The following is a 6061-nucleotide window of genomic DNA, read 5'->3' on the forward strand; positions in this document are numbered from 1 at the left end:
GCATGCACTTGCTCTTTAATATTGCAAATATTACATTTTTATTTCAGCCGTTTCCAAATAATAATAAAGGACGGTTTTATGTTCTCTTAACCGAATAAATAATTTGTCTCTGCTACCCTAAAAGGATCTTTACTCTCTAAAAAAAAAAAAAAAAAAAAAAAATCACGCTGTGAAAGAAATCTGCCATTATTATTATACATTAAAATTATTTGTCACGTGATTCGTTTTGAATCACAAATGCTTTTACTCTATTGTGTTGCTTTTGGAAAGAATGTGAAAATAGATTACTTATAACAGACCAATATGCGCCTGGATAGGCATCCCGCAAAGCTAATAGCTCCACTGCTGTGCTCATCTACATGTGGATATTTTTGTTTTCTGGACAATGGGCCAGCTATCCATAATCACATAATCGAATACATTTCTGAAGACAGCGCACAAAGGGATAATGAAAGCGGACGTCTGTGTACAAAAATAAGAATGCCTTCCATACCTCGGTTATAAACAGGACTTGGGGGAGAAAAAAATTAATTCCTTCTATAGCAACTCTGGATCAAAACTGGAGTGAAGAAAAAAAAAAGATTGTAATCTGAGGATTGTCACGAGGAGCTCATTTTATTTAGTCACAAATTGATTAATGTATCTGCCATTTTGTGCTCTCCTGCCTAATCTTGGGACTGTCATGAGACTGGATTAATGCAGTGCCGTTCTTTGTTTCGTTACAATTTTTTGTCACCCATGGTAACTATCTGAGACGTTTCAGTAGTACATTTATAGTTTGTGTCATGCCTGGCTTCTAATGGTCCAGGGAAGTGACCAAAAATAAATAAATATAGAAAATAAAAAAAGTTTCTGTACTAAATATTTAAAATGGAGCTCAAAGGACCATCAGGAAACTTACCACGTGCCTTCTAAACTGTCTGTAATAAATTGTACGATCTACTTTACATCGATGACCTCCATTCTGCTTTTAATGACGGGAGATCGGAGATTATTTTAACTACGTAGAGAAACAGTAGTTAAAAATATAAGAGCAATGATTATCAACCAAGACTACGACTCAACAAAGTGGATGTCTGTTAAGAGACTCATACCGTAGCTATTGCTTTTCTAAAGCATACACTGTGAAAAGCCTGGAGCATGGAGCTAAGTGCTGACTACTTCTGCTCTAGAGACTAGACCACTAAAATATTGTTTGTTATTGCTGAGTTTTAATTTTGCTTCTCCATCCCTACTGATAAAATATGATCTCATATTGCAGCCATGTTCTAAAATATAGGGTCGCTGCCAATAGTACACAATCCATGCTTTAATAATGTATAAGAATGCTATCTGGTTTGCCAATGGAATTAATGTCACAATTAAAAATGCGAGTCTCCAAACTGATTATACTGAATATGGTTAGTTGTGTGTAAAATACAAGATTTGTCCAGACATAATCCAAATAAATATATTATTATGTTCTAGAGGGCCACATCCAACCCTTACATAGTGCCCTATTTTTATATTTTTTTATTTCATTTTCTTTTTTCTTTTTTTTGCACGGTGGGTAAACTTTATTGTTTATTTTATTTCTTTATGTTATAATTTTTAGTGATGTTTTTTCTAAATAAATGATTTTTTTTTACTTTTTCTACTTGTGGAATGGGGGAGAAACATTCATTCTCCTCGTTTTTCTGCGATCCTTCTGCACTGATCACACTATGATCACCAAGCAAGTTTTCATAGACTTGAATTGGGAATTGCAATGCGTGTGACTGGCCAGTAGGAGATATTCTGTCCTCCTGTAACCTTTCGGTCCGTGTCATTAGTGACGTCTTTTGGAAGTGAATGGCCAATCACGCGATCAGGCATTCTTTAGGCAATGGCTAACCGGCACGTTCATGCTGGCTTTTTGAGGCAAGAAAGTCAGTAAGTTCATCTACATCCTGAAGTTCTAAGCAGAGATTTTTAGGATGTACATGTACATCCATAGGGGACATAAGAGGTTAATACAAGACAACATGATAACAATTCAGAGAGTTTGTCTTGTAGATTGAGCTAAGATAAGAACACAATAAAATGGCTAATATGCAGTTGACTGGAAACATAATATTATGCAAAACTAGAACTGTTTTAAAAATCATTAGGATTGTGTTGTGGCATAGTGTTGTGTACCTATACAATTCTGGAAAACAATCAGCCAACCAAAACAAGCAGCAGCTTGTGGATTGTGTCAGTTTTCTGCATCTTTATATATAGATTAAACATGGTGCATGGTATCTCTTAATCAAAGGCTGGAACAATATGTGAAACACAACCAGCAATAACTTGGAGGTTGTGATATACAGGGGTTAATAACAAAGTCCATATTTATTTTTAGTTGTCAACTTTTCTGATTTAATAAGAGGGAATTGCGACAGCTCAACGTGAACTATACCTGCCGCAGTTTGGAAGTATGGACTTTCAGCATCAAAATCCATTCAGATTACCGACAAGAGCTAGAAAAATGACCCTAACACGTGCTATAGAATATTATTGTGAATGGATGCCATTACAAACCAGTGCCTTTAAAAAAAATGATAGACATTTTCCTACACTGGAAGCAACTAATATCACTAGATTTTATACAGATAGTGAAATGTTCGGCAATCACACTAAAGCACTTTAAAAGGACCTCCTAAACTAAAAAAAGGAGAATTAGAGGGTTTATATTTATCCCACAGGAAAATGCCAACCATGGAATTCTTCTCAATACCCTTATAAAATTGTCCTTGCTACTGACTCACAATTCTATATAATGGATGAAAATAAGGCAGGAAAGGTTTCAGGACTAACACAGATATTGTCGCTTTCTCATTACAATTCAGCTCTTTACTGAAGGAGTTAAAATAAGTGCCACTGTGTTGCCTAGCTTAGAGGTGACTATGTGAAAGGCAACATCGTGTGTATAAAAAAGTCTTAATATGTGTTCATTAAGTCACCAGTACTCGGCTGTTACCCTCAACCCACAAATTCCCAGGTGCTGCACAACTTCCCGGGGCTTTACTCCTCGAGGGCCACAACTTTACTTCTTGAGGGCACGGGCTACTTATTTTAAAGCAAGGATGCACAGAATTACTGACCTGTTTGTGGCCCTTGAGGACTGGTGTGGTATGATGAATCCCAAACATATTACTATTTATTATGTATTGTTATTGTTATATAGTTATCATATTATGTAGCACTGTACAATAGGTAGACAGGCCATAACTAGTAGTATATAACAGAACAATTTGACTTACAGAACAACAGGCGAGGAGGGCCCTGCTCAAACGAGCTTACAATCTAGAGATTTATCCAAAACTAGCAATATAAAGTTTTTTGGCCCCTTTACACCATTTAATAACAACATTGCTTTTTAAATAGTCTCTGGTTTTCAAAAGCATTTTGTTTCTTTTATGACAATAATTTGCTACTATCTCAATAAAACACATCATAATTCCAATAACCGTAAGCCCTTCTTGTCTTTGCTTTTACTTCTTTTCTTCAACGTACACATATTAATATTAATATAAAAATCAAGGTAAAATCAAGTTACGCTTCTAGTAAGCCAACGAACTGTGTAAGTATCACCAGATTTTATTTCATCCTCATCTTTTATAGACCTGTGCATCAGCAAAGATGAGATTTTTGATTTAAGTGTTATTATTATAAAGTGTTCTAGTGTGGTGGGTCGAACGAGGGAGCATATATTTACTGTATTTGAAAGGCAAATGAGCGAGAAACCTTTATCTACAAGTGACATGTACTTGAAAGCGGACACAGTTATTAGTGACAAAGTCTCCATATATATATATCATGTAACAATAAAATAGACTCCCAATCATAAACAAAGATGGTAAGCTGGTCTATAAATTTGATGCATATACGAGAAGGAGAGCTGTAGCTCTGATATAATATACATTTACAACAAAAACATAAAACAATACTTAATTTAAACTGGGAAGTATACACATTTATACTAATTGGTAGGATTAGCCATCTGAGGAGGAGATGCGAGATGAGTTTCCCATATACATTGCTCAAATAAATAATTAATTCATTTTGACATTAGTACTTGGTTTAAGTGAAACAGATGACAGTACTTTATTTGGTGGAATACTGTGCCTCATTTAAAATGGGAGCAATGTTAGTTGAATATTTACTTAATTTTCATATAGACTGTATTGGTGTTAAATATACTATTTTCTGAAATAGTTGATACATGAAGAAATATGTGAATTTCAATACTTCCACTAGACCAATATGTTTTGGGACTATAAATCTTATGATGAGCGCAATGGGGGATTTAAGTATGATAATGCAAATGATTTTAACATACGTTATACAATTTAAAGCTGTAACATTAAAGAAACATATGCATAATTAAAAAAAATAAACTTCTGTGGAAAGGCATTGATCAGTAACCATGTTCAGAGTGCACTGGGCCCATTAAAGGGCTCACTAGCTAACACTGACATAGCAAAGAGTTAATAGTCTTTGTTCCTCATCATCACTTTTATCACAGGTAGCCATCTGCACGTCTTAAGAGCCAAGGCTGCACAGCCATGGCATATTATCAGCATAGAGTTACAAATGCAAATTGCCCCAATTAATTCACTAATTGCTTCCAATATTTGTACTCTGGATATTCTAGCTATCTGGCTTGGCTGTAGACTGCTCAGCAAGTAACAGTTATTCTGGCAGATCACAACTGCATACATTTAGTTTTCGGGGGGGGGGAGCTGTACAAGGACTGAAGTGTTACATAGTCTAAATAAACATAGCTGTGTACCTGAAACTTCACGCTGTTTCTCACATTAACAGAATACCGATCAAAGTCATCAGAAACTCGCATGTCTACTTGACAACTGGCCTAACCAACAGAGCAGAAGCTTCTAGTTGCATGTAGGGTGTTTTTTTTTGGTTTTTTTTGGAAAGAGACCTTGAAGAGACTTGAATCGTGAATGGTATAATGTATAAGCTAAGCATGAAACACAATGCAGATCAACTTAGTAATGTAATTGTCATTGCGAATAATAAAGGCCTGCCTGTAAAGGGATGCCAAGTCCTTCATCGTACATGAATTTTGATGGTTCATGTTTTCATTGCCCATTCTACAGCATTATTAGAATTGTTAGGCTGCCTTTTATAACTGGCAATACAGAATCAGCTCTGGGCCATATTTTGAAGGCTATTAAAATTGATTAGTAAAGTGGGCAAGACAAGAAAGCATATCTGAAGGCACGTTTGACCTGGTTGCTGCTGTTGGTGCTGTCAGTCCTCTCTATGGTACTTGCCATATCTACTCACACAATCCAATAGGTGAGTTTTACTTGGCCTGGTGCTGCATGTAGGCAGCTGCTTAGGACTCCTTAATAGTCTTAGGGACCCCTTACAGGATGAACGGGAGATAATTACCAAGGGACCCCAAAAACCAAGAGCTGTACTTGGGTTTTAGACTCACTGCCTAGGTCAGCTGTCTGTTAATAACAGGACAGCCAATGAAAAGGGTCTTGGTAAAGTGTAGTGATATTTCTTATGGTCCAACAGCCCCTTGCCCCCCAAAGAATCTAAGAATGGTAAATATTTTATTGGCAGTATAGAACCCGCACAACTTAGTTACCCCGTGTAAAATATTGCACTTTTATAAAGGAGTACCTGTGTAATAAATTTCCATACATGACGTTTACCATAGTTTAATACAATTTCATTTTAATGACCTCAGTGAATTACATTTTAATAATGGTTCCTTAGCTAAATTCACGCGCTAATTAATAGATTAGCGGCTGCTATTCCCACGGAGGGCTCCCCATTAGTTATAATTTCCAGGTTTTTGCTAAATGATATCAGAACGCTGGCCCTTTCAGCGTATCTACACTTGTATAACTTGACCTACATTTGTAGCAAAACCTGAGAGAGGAAATTAAGTGTTACGCTGTAGGCCTGAAAACTTACACCATGCGCCGAATCAAGACTACCTTCTAACAAGACAATTATTCCGAGGATTCTGTGTCAATACCGAGCTGTTAAACCGAGAGTATGAGACATTTAGATGTCA

At 36.2% G+C, this 6061-nt stretch overlaps 1 protein-coding gene across 9 annotated transcripts in view; it reads left to right on the forward strand.

Moving 5' to 3' along the window:
• Positions 1-6061, forward strand: part of LOC149285889 (teneurin-2-like) — a 771075-nt gene that overhangs the window by 597833 nt on the left and 167181 nt on the right. The gene's annotated exons all lie outside the window — the stretch shown is intronic.

Source organism: Sceloporus occidentalis, unplaced genomic scaffold (assembly GCF_023333645.1).
Source record: "Sceloporus occidentalis isolate IW3139 unplaced genomic scaffold, rSceOcc1.0.p SCAF_75, whole genome shotgun sequence".
In the NCBI taxonomy this organism is placed as follows: Eukaryota; Metazoa; Chordata; class Lepidosauria; order Squamata; family Phrynosomatidae; genus Sceloporus; species Sceloporus occidentalis.